Here is a 20,304-nt window from a genome sequence, read left to right as displayed (position 1 = left end):
CGGTATAGTTAGATAAAATTCTATGCACCCGTACTTGCACACATTCCACTGAATGTCTCAAAAACGTAGTATTTAAAATTCTGTGCTTTTAACTGTAATTTATTGTATTGTACTCGTTTTACTGCATTTTATGATACAGTATTTGATTTATGCCCAATTGTACTGGATTATTATTATTTTGTATATGTATTACTTTGTTACTCTGTTGTTTTATCTGCTGTAAACCGCCCAGAGTGGCCCTGGCTGCCAGATGGGCAGTATCTAAATCAAATAAATAAAAATAAAATAAAATAAAAAATAAAATGAATAATAATAATAATAATAATAATAATAATAATAATAATAATAATAATAATAATAATAATAATAATAATAATAATAATAATAATAATAATAATAATAATAATAATGTCCCAAACCCAGGGCAGATGCCAGTACTTTTATTTGCCCCCCCCCCCCCCCCAAAGTGAGCTCCCAAAGGCAGGCTGGCAATGTCAACCAGAGACATTTCGGGGTCAAATCCTACGGCAGGCGGTTATGGGTTGGGTTCTTTTTAGGGATGCATAGGAGCACCAACATTTGGATTTGGAACTCATCAGATTCATAATGACAGCCCTCGGGTTCAGGATTTTTATCAATCCACATTTCCAGATATCTGGAGCTCTGTCACCTCCAATGTCAGTTAATCAGGCATGGACGGAGGCCTCCTCTCCTTTCATCAACCCATCGACATCCCCTAAAGCCCGCTGGGGAGATCCATACTTTGTGAGCCGTATGTGGCTGCCACCATTAAGCAGGCCAGGAATTACGTTTCCATCTGGATTAGCCCACAATAGTTCTTTTAAATGGGATCTCGCTGTACTTCCCACACCGTAAGGCTACAAACAAAGCAGGCAATTGTAATGGGGCAAAGGGGGATTGGCTTGGATCATTATTCTGTCACATTTGTAGTATTAGAGCTTATAATCATTCCACGACAGGTTTGGGACAAGCTGAAAGCCCCCCCCCCCCAAAGAACATATTTAATCTTCATCCTTTTGTCACAGGATGAAGAAACAAAGTGGCTTGGGAACTGAGCGATGTGGGGGGGCTTACCCCAATATTCCAGCCCCTCTTGCCCTGACCATGAGCCACCAATGCTTGACCCCCCTTTGAGGGGTAGGGCTGGCGGTCTCTTGTGTTGGAATGTCATTGGGGGAGAGGGAATTATGTGTGTAAGAAAAAGCATTTTTAAATAATGTACAATACCCAGTTGTGCTTTGGGGGGTCAGCCAGAACTCTGCTTTATTGAGCAAACCACCTCTTCACCTCAATCTCTTCTCTTTATCTTCCCATTTTGTTCTGAGAAACTGGTGTTTTTACTAGGTCGCATTGGCCAGAACTTTGACACAGTCTGTGCTTTTGTGATTCCTGTCTCCAGCATGTTAATTAGCCTAAATCTGGTCACCAGTCACAACTCATTTGAGTTACTTACAAAAAGGCAAGTCTGCTCTTGTACAAACGCTATTGATGTACTGAGTCTACTTTAGCCAAGACAAGGTAGGCCCTTTGTGATCACACGGTGTGTGGGCGGAAATGGGGCTTTATACTGTAGACGACAACTCCAAAATCACAGCCCCACTGGTTATAGGGATTTGGGTCTTGTAGTCATGAAAACCCAAAAGTTCCAACTCAAGTTTTGCAAGAATGTTCCAACAGGTTGTCAAAACTTCATATTCTCCCCAGGAATGTGGGGACCACATTCCTTTCAAAACTGGTGAAAATAAAGGACTCAGGGCAAAGCGCGCCATCTCTGCTGGCCTAAGGCCTTCTATCCTCCCCCTGTAGACTTGGGCCTGAAAGCTCAAGGCACCGTATGTGGACAGAGCGGGTAAACTGTAAGATGTATGTGTGCGTTAGGCGTCAACAAGTCACATCAGATGTACAGAAACCCTAACAAGATTTTCAAGGGAAGTGAGTTATTTGGTTTCGCCAGTGATTCACAAGTTCCCATGGCTGAATGGAGATTTGAACTCAGATCTCTCAGATTCTGCTCCATCAATGTTATACCTTGCACCACACTAGGTGTTATGACTAGCCAGAACCAGCTTTACATGCAATGCTGTGTAGGTACACAGGAGGCTGGTTTACTGCCGTTCACGATATTTGTCCACATCTGTCCAGAACAGCAAGCATACCTGAGCTTTTCCCCCTCATGTGCTGCCCGACCCTTTTGACAAGTCTGTTGACAAGAAATGAAAGCCGTATCTTCCTGTTCTGAAAAACCTGCTTTATGCCACTGAGGAGTTACTTCTCCCTTAACAGTTGTGGCCCTCTTTTCTTTGTCACCCTCCCTCCTCTCCCAACAAGAAAGGGGCCCCTTAAAATTAAAGGTATTATTTAATCAGAGATTAAAGAAAAACGCCTAAAAATAATGGGTGTGCATCCACTTGTGGAAGATACAGGAAGGAAGAGGCCAAGACAGCCTCCTACAAAAGTTCTACATCCTAGGCACATTGCCAGGTGTGAAATGCCACTGTCACAACTTGTGCCCAGAGAACAGTCTCTTTTGGGGCCATAAATGAATATTTCCAATGTAATCCCACGTCTGAGGAATTGGGGCTCGTCCACAAAACCTCAAATTAAAATATAGCCCTTTGTCTTTATGGCGCCAAGTGTTTTTGTCTTTTTTACCTTTTGTTTTTGATTCCGTATCCTAGGAGCAAGACTCCTCAAGTCTGTGATTCCAGAAACCAAAGGGGCAAAAACTATTGAGAGAAGTGCCGGAAAATGAAGTGCTTCCCTGACATCCACTGACAAGCTTGCAGCAACGCAAGAAATTACTCTGGAGGATGTCTGCCCGCTAAGACACCTTGGAACATACTGTGAACACGCTTACTTTGTAGTAGCCTGTAACCGAAGGAAGATACTCTAGGGGCCAGTGGTCCCCAAACTTGGGTCTCCAGATGTTTTTGGACTTCAACTCCAAGAAATCCTGGCCAGCAGAGGTGGTGGTGGCTTCTGGGAGTTGTAGTCCAAGAACATCTGGAGGCCCAAGGCTGGGGACTACTGCAGTTTAGGCAACAGAATGTACCAAATTGGGCTTCATTTCTTGGATGGGATAGCAAGCAACTGATCTCATATGAAGAAGCATTAACAGAAATGAGACAAATTGATTAGCAATCAAATCATTTATTAGAAAATTAACATGAAGATTTCCAAGTGGCAGCTCTACAATACATCTGTAACAAGGGCCCTACAGCGAAGGGAGCTGTGCTCCTGCTGAATGAACCGTCATATTCTTAGGAAGAGCCCAAGCTGCATTTTTTTATTATATAAGGCAGTACAAACCACTGGAACACTGAGTGAAAAACATGCCTCCAAATGGAATGAAGGTAACTTGTTGAAATAAAGGGGGGGCCACCCCAATTGTCCTGGGCTGCTCCTCTTCTCAAGAAAGAGTAGGCTCCCCCGTTCAAATTAACCGATTGACGAAAAATCAACTTAAAAGGAGAACAAGAAGCCATCGTTAGAATATCCTCTTTTGCTTCACAAAAAACAGCCATGTTAAAGGTGTCTTTAATAGTTGAGCCATGAATGGGTAGAAAAACATAAACACCAGTTGCACTGGACGTAAGCAAGGGCGCCGCAGGGATTCGAACCCCATCCTGGAAACCAGGAGTGCCAACCACCAGCACCTTTTGCTTTTTTTTGGGCAATACAACCAGGTGAAAAGCAAAACCTGAGAAAACACAAGGTTGTTCTCTCAGGAAAAGAAAAACCTTATGGAGTTATGATGAAATCTGCTCCATAAAGCTTCCACTTCTGACCACTGATCTACTGCGACCTGAAAAAGTCTTAGCACAGAGTTGCAAAAACCCTCCCCAAAGCCGCCTGCACTAAAATACAAACAGAGAGCAAAGAAGGCACCACCCAATGCACAGAACCGTTGATTAGAATGCACGACCGTTTTATTAATTTTTAAAGTATGTCATCTAGACCGTACTGGCTATTTGTTTTGTGCTGATCACATTACAATCATATTTGGTTATCTGTGGAAACCCACATTTCAATTGTGAGGCTAAATTCAGAGTTAGAAGTTACAGGCAAGCTCCGCCATCTACTAAAACTAGTCTGATAATTGGTATTTGAAAGGCGTTACCTTGAGAACAGCAGCAGTGGGCAGGATCCAAGCTTTTAACACGGTGTCAAGTGATTTGTGTTGTCTGAGCTATGAACTGAATGGCTGTTCCTGGAAAATTCTGAGCAGAAAAACCCGGTTTGGGGCATAATCCCTGTCCTCCACCCCCAAATGCATGTATTTGTCTGTTATCAATTTAGGAAGTCTAAACAAACCATGGCTTGAGAGTTACCACCACCATGGCTGCAGGCACATACACCTCATGGCCTATTTTAATCCGTCCAATGCAGAGTTACTGCATGGTGCAACTTTCAAAATGAGTCTGCTATTTAATTGTACAGAATTATGCTGGACAAACCAGTCTTTCTGTCTGTTCTGCCTCCCACTTAATTCTGTGTCACGTGATCTAAGGCTTTGCGTTAAAATGGGGACTTCCCATAGCCTTGAAGACTAATGGGTCTCTCAACCCATCTTGCCTTAATCCTAAAATACAGGAAGACATAATAGTAACACCCTTCTGAATGCAGCCATCAGCATGAAGCTGGGTCAGCATACTTAACCTGAGGAGGCAGGACAGGAGATTGATTACAATCTCCCACTGAATATTCTAGTCTTATACTTGAAGAAGTAGCAAAAAAGATTATTCACCTGTTCTTTTGTCCACTGAAGTATGAATTCGTGTATCTGGCAGTTTCTTCTACTGATCTGTGAAAAGCAACCTCAAGACACTAATGCCCCCCCATATTCTTCATAAAACTGAGTAGAAATATATTTTTAATACAGCTATTCTTACTGACAACTTCTGGGGCTCATCGTGAAGAGCTGGTTTTGTCTGAATGTCATATGTGTTCTTGATTGCCGCTGCTAAAAAACCAGAAAAGGAGAGACACCCACACAAAAGCATTGCACTAAAAATGGTACTAAACTGGTCAACTTTAGTCACATGAAATCAGCGAGGCTTCATCTCAGGCTTATAATTTATTTGAATGGGGGCTTCCCACAGCCTTGAAGACCAGTGGGTTTCAACCCATTTTGCCTCAACCCTAAATAATTCAACTAGCACCTTTTCGGTGCAGCCATCAGCATAAAGCTGGGTCAGTCTTGTTAATCGGAGGAGGCAAAACAGAGGTAAGTTTAAATCTCCCGTAAAATATTCTGGTTTTATACTTGATGTAAATAAAAGAAAAGATGGTTCACCTGTTATTTTGTCCACTGAAGTGTGAATTCATGTATCTGGCAGTTTCTTCTACTGATCTGTGAAAAGCAACCTCAAGAGACTAATGCTCCCCCCCCAAACTTTCCAATAAAAATGGGTAAATTCTGAATACAACTGTTCTTACTGGCTTGACTTCTATGGCTGATCATGAAGAGCAGGTTTTGTTTTTTGAGTGTTGTGTGCTCTTGATTGACACTGTTAAAAAACCAGAGAAGGAGAGACGCACACAAAAGCATTGCACTGATAAAAAGGTCACTAACAGACAACATGTGAAGTGAACTTGCCATCTGAGCTTCTTGAGGATTTGATTTCTTGTGTCTTAAGATGCATCTGGAAAAGACTAAAGGCTTCAGTACCCGCCCCCCCCGCCTTACCCCAAAGAACAAAAGTGCATTGTTACCTACAGCAGCCGTCCAACCGTACATGTCTCCCAATCACACTAGGGACATTTACACACCAGGGCTTTACCCAAAGCGGGATTCACGAGCTCCTTTCAACCCACAGGCATTTTGTCACTCAGATTGGTCATTTGTTGCTCCTTCTACAATCAATCACTATTCCACACCAAGACAAGCTTTTCTCATATGCTCTATGCAAGCAGATCAAGCACACTGCCATCATTGTTACTTGCCACCTGAACAGATCTGTTTCGGAAATGGCTCTTTCTGAGATCTGCAAAAAAGAAGAGCTGGAACAAGGTGAGCCCTGCCCTCCCCTCGCCCACCTCCCTTAAAACATGTTCAAATCCAAACTGACAGGATGTGTATGAGTGGAACTCACTGCATAGGGTCTTCACAGAGTGACACATGAACACACAAGGAGAATCAATCCTTGACAGCTTCACAAGCGGCAGAGGAGCAGCTACTAGGCACTATGAGATGAAGCCTCTGAAACAAAGCACTCAACAGTTGCCCCCTTAATTCTCCACCCCCAGCCCTGTCGCCCTCATGTAAACTGGGAGGAAATGACATTCACGAGCACTGCAGAAGATGGATGCAAGCAGTTGGAAGTGACATGCAAGTTTCTACATAGGCTGACTGACAAGGGTTATTCTTTAGGCTCTGTCTGCACAGTCACAAGACATATGTACTCGTAATTTTATCTCCACAAATTTAGGATTGGCCTGGTTTTATTGACCAAGGCTCAGGCTCTGGGGAAATACAGAGCTGCTTCTGTCAGAAGGCATGGATTAGAAAACTACTTACCCCAAACTGCTATGTTTTTTATCCCCACTCGTCTAGTTTTAATCAGTTTAGGAATCTCCCTTGGTCAGATCATTTCCTTAGTTACAAGATCTCTATATGCCAAGTGCCTGGATCTACAATTGGTCTCAGTGGAATAAAGAAAGGAGGAAAACGTATGCAGCAAAAACTCCTGCCTGATTTAGAGAGTCAAGTCTTCTGTTCAATTTCTGCTCTTGTCCATTAATGACCAGATGTTCTCGGAGAAAAAAATCTGAAAGATCGACAAGAACACCCCCCACCCCTGCCCCCAAAGGCCCCCACAACCATCCACAAAAACAGCACAAGCACATTTTATTTTATTTTTTAAAAAAACAAAGACATAACTTTCTATTCCCGGAAAGGATTGGAAACTTTATTAAGATGTTGGTGTGCTCCTCTTGGGGGTTTTGTGCAACTGTTTTGAGTGCAACAGTAGAATGAATCATTTACTTCCTGATGCAATTTATCAATTCAGTGCTCACTACTGCCTCCAAAAGGTGGCATGTACTCCCCACCCACCACCATCTTTTGCCAGCACCACTTGGGAGTGGCCTGCATGGTGTGTCAAGGGGCAGAGCCATCAAGGCCCATGTGCCCAGGAGATAAAGAGGGCAGGAACTCCCTTCAGCAGGGAAGTGGGAGCTACAGACAACCCAACACATCCATCAATCAGCAGCCACAAGGGCCAGGGACAAAGTTCTTTGGGAGGGGGGCGCTCCTATGCTTGGCCAGTTTAATAGCCCAGAAAATATGTTTTGAGAATTCATGCAACCCTGGGTAGTGGGGTGAGGAAGACTTATCTGTAACCGAGGCTGGTTGGCTTATACACCTCCTGCTTGGAATGAAGCCCAATTCCTTTTCTTAGAAGTGTTGAGCACCTGGCTGGGGTAAACAATCAACAACACACAAGCCGCCTCCTCCTCGCCTCCAATTCCAAGACAGCACATCTGACACGTTAGGGCATTCTCCATTAATATTTTTTCTCTTCAATTCCATTATGAATCAATTCACATCAACTTATTCTGGTAACCGCTTGGTTGAAAGCAACTCGGCTTTCTTCCCCTGAAGATTTTTGGCTTTCAATTTAAATTATCGTATCGTAGAAAATGGCATTGCTCTCCTTTGCTTTATGCTTGCTTCTCACTGAACAGAACTTGGGGACATCTCACAAATCAAGCCACACACTTCCAATTCGCTTTTTTCATTGCTTATGGCTTTGTGGATTTTCTCCACGCTCGCTGACAGGGCACTTGCACTTGATTCCATCTGGCATCTTTTTTTCCATCAAACAAGAGGGCATAGAATATATCTGCCTTTACTTATCATTCCCAAGGAAGTTGCTCCCTCTGCTTTATAGGAGGTCATGGCTTTTCCCAGGCTCCAAGAGCATTCTAGCTTTCAGAAGACGGATCTGAAAAAGGTCTAGACAAGAGTTGTTCCCGCGCCAAGCCCCACCCCGACACAAGACACATTTCAAGCTATGAACATTTAAAGGCAGGTTCCTCCGTTTTAATTAATGATAAACCATCGTTACTCAAGCTTACATTAGCTAATGACCACCAGGGTCGTTCATCTTTCAATTTTTCCAGTATGTTACAACATCACTTATATATGCTTCAATGCATTATCATGCCTCAACTGAAACACTCATTTACATAGAGAAACAATCAAAAGCGGAATATCTTACTTGAAACATTACACAAGCTACCATCAGAAGGACTCAGACCCCAGGATCATTAAGCTCCTTCTTTCTTTCTGAAGCCTCTACAGTAGCTTTAAGACATTAAGCACCTGGAAAAAATGCCAAAAGAAAACCAGAGACTGGCGTATCTGAAGGGTCAAGATTTCCACACCATCCCCTGCCAATGCAATTTGAGGTTTTTAAAGTAAAAAGGCAGCAGTTCCCGTTCTCCTTCCCAAGTTTAGAGGGTCCGCAGGAGAACTAGCTCACTCGGCTTGATGCCCGTATCATTATACAGCGCTTAAGCTGCAAGGGACTTTGCTTGAAGCGTCTGCAATTAGTTACCCCGAGAACAAGATTCACCTTAACTTCTAAACATTACTTGCCCATCCAGGCTAGAAGCTGGTTTTTGTTTGTTTTTTTCTCCAGGCCTGATGTTACAGAGCTCCTGGGAAAAGAATCTGAGAACAGCAGAGTTAACACCCCTCCCCTCCGGTCCGGTCACGCATCACGCCCTTTGCATCCCGCATTACACACCGACAAGCAGGTCACTACTCCGTAGTTTCCCCTAGGAAGAACTTAGCTTTCCAGTCCCCAGCTCTTCTTAAACTGCCACTGAACGACACCGATGGAGAGAGAGCGAGCGGGGCCTCAAAGCAACCTCCAGCTTTAGGAACTGCACTTTCTTGCCAGGAAAAGCCGCTCCCGCGTCTGAGGTGGTGGGATCCTTGCCACAGTACTGCAGAACCACACTTCTACACCAAGCCACCCAGGCATGTTACCGTACCTGAAAAAAGCCTAGACGTAAGCTGCTGTTTACTTCCCAAACCCATCCCGCTGCGCCCAGCCCACAATCAAGGCTAAATCACAATCAAGAGGTTTTGATACTTAGCACTTATTCGCAGAGAAAAGGTGCAGCTACACACAGCATCCTGGGTCCGCCTGTCCTCCAGCAAAAACTCCCCGGCTCCTCCTCCTCCTCGACCACTGGGACTCAGGAGCGCCCCCTTTGGCCATCACCAAATGTTTCCTCAATAGGCCACCTCTGCCTCTCTCTCTTTTTTGACACAGGGACCACCAAGTCATCCTCAATAGGCTTCCTTTACCTTTGGGCTTTGTTTCCTGGAACTTTCTGGAAATCCTTTGCTTCTACACAATACCTGAAGGGACAAAAACAACATTTCCCTACCGCCCCCTCCTCCCCCGCTACCAAGAAGTCCCAAGAACCACAAATTAAGCGAAATATTCTCACCCTTTCCCAGGGTTGCTTTTGCTGCCGCTACCTGCCAGGTTCGCTCTCCACCTGCTTTTTTTTTTGGCGAAAGGCTACAGCCACACAGACGGCTAAGCTACCATTTCCAGAGCCAGGTGGGGGAAAAAAGAGCTTTTCTAACCTCAGGAAGACGGTATACACACGCAGCTCGCTTCCCTTCCTTTGTAGACTTGCTCATTATGTTCTCAGCAAGAGACAAGGCGTAAACAGGCCTGCAAAGAGAGAGACCTACAAGAAACCCCCCATCCCTTCCCCCAAGAAAAGAAACCCCTTTTACAAGCAGGCTAAAAGCCAAGATGGCCAAACATTTTCACGAGGATTAGGTTACCAACTACGCAGAACCACAGGATCTTCGCTTCTGTTCCCCTTCATGTTTTCCCCTATAAAGGATTCTTTCTTCATCTTTCTAGAGCCTTCTACACCTAAGGATCTTCCCACATTTCCTCTTCCTCAGCAGTCTGTTCCGCTGACTGTGCCTTCTTTCTTTTCTAGTTTTTCTTTTTTTCTAGCTTCTTTTTTCTTTTCTAGCTTTTCTTTTTTCTAGCTTCTTTTTTTCTTTTCTAGCTTTTCTTTCTTTTCTAGCTTCTTTTTTTCTCTTTTCTACCTTCTTTTCTAACTTCAGGGGCTCCTTCTGTGCCTGTCTTCCTAGGCTTCACAACAAGAGGCCCAATGCCGCCTTGTGCAAGCCAGGTGGCTCCTTTACGGGGCTTTTTCATTTTAGTCCTCTGGCAAGGGCAACACAAATGCACATTTAAAAAGAAAATTCTTCCCTAGGCAGCATCCCTTATACAGGAAAGTCCCACCAACACACAACTACCACCAAAAGGGCTGCCAACCTTTAGTCCAAATAGCCCCTGCGCTGTTATAACATGCAGTTAAGATGGCAACAAATGGGACCCCGTTGGGAATTTCTTACTCAGTCCTTTTCCTTTCTTCCCTCTTTGCTAGCTTGTCCACAAATGCCCAAAAGCTGAGTTAAAGACATCTAGAGGCTCCTCTTCCCTTCTTGTTTTTGCTCCGGATCATCTTCTAAGTCGCCTTCTAACTTCTCTCTTCTAAGTATTCTTCCCAATCTTGTTTTTTCCTACCTTCAGCAACTCTTAAGCATTTTATCAAATTACTTCTGTAGTTGCTCTTTTAAAAAGTAATTTCTCTTTTTTTTCTCTGCTTGAAGCAGACTTATCTTCATCTAGATTTTCAGGTTTGTTTACTCTTTAAAACTAGTCTTCCATTAGTCATGGCAAAATACTTTTTTTCCTAACCAAGACTATGCTTTTCCTTTCTCTTGCCTTTTCTCTCTTCATTTTTTTTAAAATCTTCAGAAAAAAAATTACTTCATTTTCAGCCTTCTAATTTCTAAAATTTTCTTACTTCATTTTCAGCCTTCTTATTTTCTAAAATTTTCTTACTTCATTTTCAGCCTTCTAATTTTCTAGACTTTTAAGAAGTCTGCCTTTTGTCAAAAAAAAAATATTTTCTCTATTTAAAAATTAATTCATCTTCTTCAATTTTCTAGCCTTGCATTATTATTTTTCGCCTTTTAAAGTTTTTTTTTTCTTTCTTGATTTTGCCAGGAACCTAATTTTCTATTTTTTAAGATTAATTCATCTTTTTCTTCTGTCTTCTGCTTTCTTTTAGTATCTATTTTGCCTTTAAAATGTTTCCCTTAGTTAACTACATCCTTTTTAGTTATAAACTATAATTAATATTTTAGCAAAGTAAAACAGTCTTCTCTTACTTTTAAAATATTAGCTATAGTTATTAAAGCAAGTCTAAACTGCCTTGTTTAAAGTTTTCTTTTTAAACCTAACGTCTCCGCACCACCTCCCATCCTCGCCTCCCTAGCGCTCCCTACAACTCTAAGGAGGGAGGGGCTGAGCCCTCCTTTTATAGCCAGGGACAGTCTCACTCACTGGAATTTGCTCGCTCCTTCCGCCGAGTCACAAAAAATAGTTCTTGGCCCTATTAACATACAGCGTGTTCCTTTTAAAATGGTTGCTCTTTGCAGTACTTTTGTAGGCTGTTAGTAATGCATACTAATAAATACTATAAAGGGCTGAGGGGAAGTAATACTTTTCTGTGAATCATTTTCGTACTTAAGATGGCATGCCTGTAAATGCCAGGCAAATTAGGTGCTGTAAATAGGCTTACAATTTTGCCTTGTCATTAAGGGTTTAATCCTAAATATACATAGAGAGCATATTTAGAAGGAGGCCCTGTCCACCTTTTTATTTTGCTCCAAGTACTCCTAGATTGGATACAGCACTAAAAAGATGTACCTCACCACCGTGTTTTTGCACAGTTTGAACGAAAAAAAGCAGACTTTGCCCTGAAGGTTTTTATAAACGGGTACGAGTTCTTTCCATCCCCTGATGAACAACATTGTTGAATTTAAGTTAATTGTGTCCTTTTTTTATATTCAGGATGGTCTTTATATCCCAGTTTTCCTCAGACTTAACAGAAGGCAGTGTACAGTATATATATATATAGTCTGAGGAAAATTGGGATATAAAGTCCATCAGGAATATAAAAAAGGAGATACTTAACTTAAATTCAACAATCTTGTTCATTAGGGGATGGAAAGCACTGGTACCAGTTTATATATATAATATATTATAGCCCTATATATATATTTGGGGCACTTAGGGCCCCAGAGGATTTGGTACAGGATAAAAATGGGGAGCAGCCATTTTATCCTGTACCAAATCCTCTGGGGGTCCTGAGTGCCCCAAATTTTAATCTGGCAATATAATCAGAGAATCACTGTGGGGACTAATCTAACTGACCTTTAAAATTCAGTGTGCGATGACACTATGTAGCTGCTTTGCTCAAAGTATCAAAATGCCAAAAATAATAAACAGGGTGAAGAACAAGAATAAAGGGACCTATTCTAGCCAGACTTTGCTTTATATAACATGTTTCCAGAAGTGTATCTAGGTTTGCCTGTATCCTATTCTAGGTACAATCTATCTAGTTTAGGAAATAGCCTAAGGGTAAACTTTGTTTTTCCAGTGTGGGCTTTTGGGAGGGGTCTAAAAAAAATCCATGAAAATTCACATTGAAATAAACAGATCAGTCTTTTAAGGTTCCACCCTTGTTTTGTTTACATGGCTCTGTATTTATATAGCCTATCAGCATTTCATGCCTCCGGAAAGGGTAGTGTGGAGAGCTGCTCCCTATGTTTACTCGGAAGTAAGTCCATTGGCCAGTGGCATGTTGTGATGCATGATTGTGCAAAGCAAAGAGGGGCCCAATATCCTCCTTTGCCACAGGCAGCAAAATGTTTGGGGTCGGCCCTGTTCCTCAACTGGCTCACTCAATGCCCTTTTAAGGAAAAAAGCAGGATTAAAATATTTTAAATACAGGAAATGGAATAAAGAAGGGCAGAAATGCTGCCCAAAAGCGGGGGGGGGGGGGAGAGAAAACTTTTCTATGGCCCGTTCATCCATAACTGGGTACACCTCGATGGTTTTATCCTCTTACTTTTGTCTCACTTTCTAGGTAAAAACAGAATAAATAATAATAATAGAAGAAATAAAAAACCCAGAAAATTGCTTCTGGATAATTCAGGAGCTCCAAAATCCATTTGGGTTGCACCTCCCCCTTTTATGAACTGTAATATATTTTTCAAAGCTGCAAACTGTATATATATTTTTCAGCCCACGGTGATGGTGGTTTTTCCAGTCATGGGCTTCTGCCAATTACAGAGTTTTTCCCTCTAAGCAAGCAGAAAAACAGGAAAATACGAAGCAAGTGAAATGCTACGAAGATATCTCAAGGTTGTTCTGATTAAGAAAAAACTGAGTTTTGTTAAATTCCTCCAAACATGGGATATAACAAATTAGAAAACAGGTACAGAATAATACTTCTGCACGAATAGACCACTATATATTATTATTATTAATGATATATATTATGTACACAGTGTTCAGGCTCTTTGGCAGAGCCTATTAATAGACTGCAAATCGTGTTATTTTGGTGTTGATCTGTCCACATGCTTTTATGCGTGTGTGTGTGTGGGGGGGTTGTGCCTTCCGTGCACATTTAAATTTATATCCAAACGAAACAATATTCTCTGCAAGTGGGGGGGGGGGAGAGAGAAGAGGTAGGCAGAAAGGCTGGCGTTTGTTATTGCCTCAGGAGTGCAAACATTGTATTTACTTGGGAGTTATCATGGCTTTTCGGTTCACAAAATGGACGCCCGGGCTGACGTTCAAGCCAGGCGGGGGCGGGGCGAGGAGCGCACGCAGCGCGGAGGGATACGAAACGTGCCGGCTGAGGCGGAAGGCGAAAGGCGTGTGTCGCAGCTGCAATTGCTCTGGCAGGCCGGTCCTATCCGGCTCCAACCGGTTCCAGCCGGTCTGTTGAACGCCGCCTGAATGCCGCAGTGACTCAGTGCGCATGCGCGATGCAGAGACACTCTGGCTTCCGCCCCTAGCTTTGCTTTTTTTAAAAAAAATTTTTTTGGCAAGTTGTTTGTTTAGCAAGTTTGCAGCGCATGGGAAAGAATAGGAAGTCTAGGGGGTTGGGGGCTGAAGTTTCGATAGGAAAAGGGGAAGAGTTTTTAGGAGTGCAATGAAAATTAAGGGAGTCAGTCCCTTCCTTAAGCGAAGGTTCATTCCTGTCTCCTGGAGGCTTATTTAGGGCGCACCCTCCATTTTGAATTAAATGCAGCCTCATGAAACACGTTACTGAATTTTTTTCCAAAACATCTTCTCCTTTAGGCTTATGGTTACTGGATAGCCTGAGGGAAAATTCCCTGAGGGAACTCAACCCCCCCCCCTCAGGCTTGCACACTTTCGGTGGCCTTTTGGTCAATCCTTGAATACCTCAGGCATGTTAAAAACATCTGCTTATAATGTTAAAAACATTGTTTCCACCCCTTGGAAATGACTTTTGTGAGCCGTCAGCCTACATGCCCTGGAAAGAGGCTGGCGAGCCATGGAGGAGCATGGTTGTGTTGATAATTTTTTTAAAGCTTCTTGTTTTTAAACTCACTATTTTTCCAGAGAGGTGTGTGAGAGGACTGGGCTGTTTTGTCGTAGCTGAAGCAACAGGGACCAAAGAGGATGGCAAGACTTAAAGCAGATTAAATCAGTGGGAAAGGCTTTATTAAAATCTCGTCAAAGGGCTCAAAGCAGTGTCCTTATAGCCTCTTAATTCCCTCCTCGTTTGTGTGGTCTTCTCGACAAACCTGTGAAGGAGCTCATTTTGAAAAGGGGGCTTGATAGATCATTTGTGGAAACAGGGAAGGCTGTGCTTATGGGGATGATGGGTGGGGGAGGCTAAATTCTACACACCCACCCAGCTGGATGACAATGAGAGTTTTGCACCTATTATTCCATCATCCACCTCTAAAGGGACAATTTAAGACTTATGGAGGCTGCATGGCATGGATTAGTGGAGGGGGAGTTTGATAGGCGGTGTGTCTCCTTCCAGGAGAAGCTGGATTGCAGATCCCATCATCCTTGGCTGGGGCTGAAGGGCCGAGAAGCCCCAAAATGTCTGGATGGCCATCGGTTTCCTGTCCCTGAAACAGAATGTCGTGAGGGCTGGGGAAACCCATGTTCAAATCCCAGCCATGATAATTTGAGTCAGTCACCTCTTTCAGTCCTTCTTGGGGTGGTTGTGAGGGTGGAAGACACACTTGAGCTTCTGAAGGACTGAGTAAGGGAATGAACATGTAAAAATGTGATAAGACATAATATTAAAATCTGTTATTTGCAAAGGAGGGATTAAGAATACAGAGTGCTTGGATTTTATAGGAGGTGATTTGGATGGAAACACCCTAGAATCATGTGTTGTATTGTTAGAGTGTGGGTTTCTGGGGTGGATTTCTCAATAATGTTTCTTAAAATATTTCAGCGTGAGCTTGCCTAGGTTTTGCAACACTAACTGCCAAACTGGGACTCCAGAGCCCTTAATGTCCAGCCAGCATGGCCAGCAGTCAGACGTGATGGAAGCTGTTGTAATTCAACATCTAGATAAATACAAGCTGACCATTGTTGTAATCTAGTACTGTATTGCCTTCACATTTCAGTAAGAAGGATAAAATGGAACATACTGGACCATATTATGTTGGACAAGACTCCTTGTCAACTTAGTTCAGTACTGGCCTCCTCTTGAGAACCTGGAAAATAAGGAAGGTCTTTCTTAACACTTTCTGTCTAATCCTCTGTGAACGGAAAATACCAGACACTGGGGGAAAATTCTGATTTTACATTCAAAGTGGGTTATTTTGCATTCAGAGTGCAGGCATCCTCCTTTAGGATTCAGTTTGGGAGTGAGTGATCTATAAATAATATAAATAAATAAAAGCTACATTTTATTCCTTTGCTTTCATTGTATCCATTTTAATGGAAGTTTGCTGAATCATTCTCTCTGCATTGCAGCACCAAATGGAGTGGAAAGGCTGTAGCAGTGAACCACCTCCTTCCGTGATTTGCCTGCAGGCATCGCACTCTTAAAGGCCTCACATTCTTTGACTTATTTTTCTTTTTAAAAGCAGCAGCAAGGATATAAGGTAGCATACTTTTCAATGTGTTAACTTGCATCACTTAGTAGGAAAGAAAACCACAATAAAGTGTCAGCATTCCTTACAATACCAAATGTAGATGCAGTCACTGAGTGCCTGTTCCTTTGCCAAAAAATGTGAGGCATAAGAAAAAAGCTAGCGGTTTTTGAAGAATCTCTTGCAAATGGGGATGTATATTGGTTTTTAAGCTCAAGGTGGGGAACAGCCTTTTAATTTTCAAGGTCCTAAATGGCTTAGACCTGTAAATTTCCAGAGTCTGTGAAATGTGAAGTACCACAGGTTTTAAATGTCATCAGCTTTCTTTGGGGTCTGGGGGACCATGGAGAGATGAAAGGAAATAGAAAATGCAGGGGAAAGAATTGGTCAGAAATCCTAGGTGGAGATTGGGGTGGATTCTAAAATCTTTTTTTCTTGCATTACTTTGATTTTGCACTTCCATTTAATGCTTCCCAGAAACCACCTAGTTAACTAATTCCTCCTCACAACAGGAACATAGGGCTTCGGTGAATATTAGTACGTGGTTAAAATCACTCTCTTGTCTCCGTTTTTATTGGAAACTTTCCCTGAAAGAGCCAAGCCAGCAGGCACGTTTTATAGTCTCTTATTCCAGAGCCATCACACCTCACTCAGCAAACACACCCACACAGAGTTGTTTTTGCACTGACAAAAGCCTCCATTTCGAAAGGATCAGGTTAGGCGTTGGTGCTAAGTTCTGACCTTTGTCTTCTGATAAGCCAGAAAAGAATTTTTTAAAAATCTGAGTTGTTTACAGTTATGCTAAGTCTAGTCTCTGACTGGTGTTCTCTATGTGAATTCTCTCACACATACGCATACTGTACATCTTTTGTTTCCCTCTGTGAATTGAAATAATGCCTTTCCCATTTGGAAACTTTGAGTATGGAGCTGCCCACGGCCGGATTCCTCATTCTGCCATTTCCTGAGCTGTAAATAAAATGGTGGATCTTTAATCATTTTGCTGCTGTTGCTTCTGTAACTTTTCTCCATTCTGTTGTGGTGGCTGCTCCTCCTTTTTCTCTTCTAAGCCTACATGAAGCAGCCTCTGTGCCTTGCCTAAGGTAACAAACGGAAGGAAAAGACTGTAAGCTGATACTTCCTGCTTTTAGACAAGTTACTGAGAAGGAAACAGTGTTTTTAAACCTTGATTGTGTGTGTGAAAAGTTAGGGTGATAGAAGAATAATGCTTATACAGTAAAAATGGGACGTTTTTCTCATAGATGGAGGTGGAAAATGGGAGAGAGGGGCCTTGAGACTATAATAGTGTAAGTGAGAATATAAGCCATGGTTAGAGCTAAACTAGCTGACTACGCAAAAGCCTTTGACTGTGTGGACCAGAGCAAACTATGGCAATTTCTTATAGAAATGGGAGTGCCTGACCGCCTCATCTATCCCCTGAGAAACCTATACATGGGACAGGAAGCAACAGTTAGAACTGGATATGAAACAACTGATTGGTTCAAAATTGGGAAAGGAGTACGACAAGGCTGTATATTGCAGTTAGGCTCCAATACTTTGGCCATCTTGTGAGAAGAGAAGACTCCGTGGAAAAGACCCTGTTGTTGTTCTCAAGAGGAGAAGGGGACGACAGAGGATGAGATGGTTGGACAGGGTCACCGAAGCAACCAACATGAATTTGACCCAACTCCGGGAGGCAGTGGAAGATAGGAGGGCCTGGGGTGCTCTGGTCCATGGGGTCACGAAGAGTCAGACATGACTTAACGACTAAACAATAACAAGCTGGGGAAACCATTGTCAAACGCTCCAAACCGCAGATTATGACCAGCTAGTGGCTCATTCATCAACTGACCCATGGAACATTCTCTGCATAATGCCAGATGTATCAAGTCAGCCATAACAATGTGTTGGCAGCAGAGATGGTTTGCATATGAACTTCAATGCAAAAGGAAGCAAAAAAAAACCTGCTCTAAAAATACAGGATCTTGCTAGATAAGCAGTAGTCATCCATATTATTGGAATTTTTGGATAATTATTCAATTTTTCGTTCATGTAACCTTCTTTAGCCCCATGCTGGCAGGGGCCAATGGGAGTTGTGGTTTTTTTCCCCCAACCTTGGGTAACTCAGGTGTTCTTGGATGGCAACTCTCAGAAACCCCAGCCAGCACAGCTGCTGGGTGAATGCTTCTGGGAATTTGCAGTCCACGAACACCTGAGTCACCCAAGGCTAGGAACTGCTGGTCTAACACATCTGGAAGGCATCAGGTCAGAGACCATCCCGCTTTCTCCAATTTCTTGCCTAAATTTCGAAAGCTGATGTCAAGGCAGTGGAAGATAGGAGGGCCTGGCGTGCTCTGGTCCATGGGGTCACGAAGAGTCGGACATGACTAAATGACGACGATGTCAAGGCAGTCCTTGGTTGATGTAGGAGCAGACTCTGTCCTGGCTGCCAAGCTCTTTCTGGTTGTGTACAGAATGTGTTGGAAGCTTTTGTAAGGTAGTCGAGGCAGAAAATAAGATTGAGCCCATAACCCTGGGGACGGAATGGTGCTGGGAAAGCAAGTCTAATTCTGTCGATTTGACCTTACTTCTGAGTAAACATGCACCAGATTGTTGGCTAATCCTCTCAAACCGCCCTATGCCTTAAATTGAATATGCAGCCGATAAAAGCCTTAACGAACCTCGGAGGTGGTATAACCTGTTCTTGGTTTGTTTGTTGCCAACTGCTTTAATAATAATTAAAAAAACAACACAAAGTATTCTTCCTGTTCTTTCTAGCAAGGCTGGGTGGAGGTTTTGCATGGTGAGCGGTTACATGAAGTTATGTAAGTGTCTTTGGGGCAAATCCGCCCATGGGGTTTCTCTTGGCCCCACTCCGATTTCTGTTGCGCTCAGCACAAAGCTCTCCCTTCTGCAGGGGTGGGAGGCGGAATAAGCGTAGGAAAGGATGCAGCCGGCCGGATCTTATTTCTATTTCTCCTTTGCCAGAACTCAGTGGAAATTTCCCAGAGCCAGCAAAGAACGAGATTGCCTGCCTTTGTTCTCTCCCTCAGTTTCCCTGACTTAATCATCTTTTCATTTGAGGGGGGCTTGGGCCTGTTGCTATATCAACCCTCTGCTCCCTGGATTGGTCAGGGTGGTGTTGTGAGGCTGGGCTGGGGGAAAAACATCTTTTATTTTACTTTTATTTTAGGTGTGTGTGTGTGTTTGTGTGGTGTCATGGGGCTGGCAGCCTGCAGATCCTGCGCAGAAGAGGCACTTACGCAACTCCGGACGTTCTGCCTTCTTCACTTCCCGTGGAAGAGCCACTGTGACTGTGTGGCTCTGAATGCGGGATTAGAGAGAGAGAAAAAATCAACATTGGTTTATAATCTTTACCGGGTCATTAAAATTAATCTGGATCCGGGAGTTGGACTCAATGGCTTTAAAGGCCTTTTTCCAACTCAATGATTCCAAGTAAATTGATCACGATGGGATAGAACAGTTCATCTTTAAGGCACCCCTATATTTTTTTTGAATGTTTTCTCTTTTCATTTTGTCTGGATATCCTTTAGACTGGGCATGGAGAGACTCATAATTATATATAAAAATCTTAGAATTGCCGGGTTAAGAGGGACCCTCTGGATCATCCAATCCCACCCCTGTCAAGTGGCCCCTGTGGGGAATTGAACTCCCAACCCTACCTAAACCACTAAGTGATCTAGAAAGTTCTAGAAAGTCTAAAAACCATCCCAGCCTGGTATTGAAGAGAAAAAAAATCTGTCACAAGGAAAGCATTCCAGAACTGGGGTACTGTCTAAGAAGGGGTTCTTAAAATGGGCCCATTGTCTTTCTGTTTTTTTGTTTGTGTGTGCATGTTTTAAGTACTGGTACTTTTTAATCTACCAGTTTTTAATGGTATACTTGTTTAATTCTGTTCCCATATTGTAATATTTTCTTAATACTTTTTTTTTAATGCTGTAAGCTGCTTTGGGCCCTTTGTTACTTAGTGAGGTAGATACATGCTAGTGGTCTAACTAAAGATGGTATCTTCTGTTTCCTTTCCCTTTAGCCCTGGTGAATTGAGCAAACAGCAACATCCTCCTTTTCCAAGTGCTAGGCTGGGTGATTTCAGAAAGTGCAGCAACAGGGCAGTAAACGTGACCACCATCTATCGGTGTTTGCTCCTCGGCAGTTGTTGCCCAAAGGTAGACTGCCTCGGAAACTGGAGGTTCCATTTCTAACAAATAAGAATAGTAAAAGAGTCTTACTGGATCTGGCCACTAAGTCCAGAATTCTTGTTT

Source organism: Pogona vitticeps, chromosome 15, assembly GCF_051106095.1.
Source record: "Pogona vitticeps strain Pit_001003342236 chromosome 15, PviZW2.1, whole genome shotgun sequence".
Taxonomy (NCBI): Eukaryota; Metazoa; Chordata; class Lepidosauria; order Squamata; family Agamidae; genus Pogona; species Pogona vitticeps.
Note: the sequence above shows the minus strand (reverse complement) of the source record.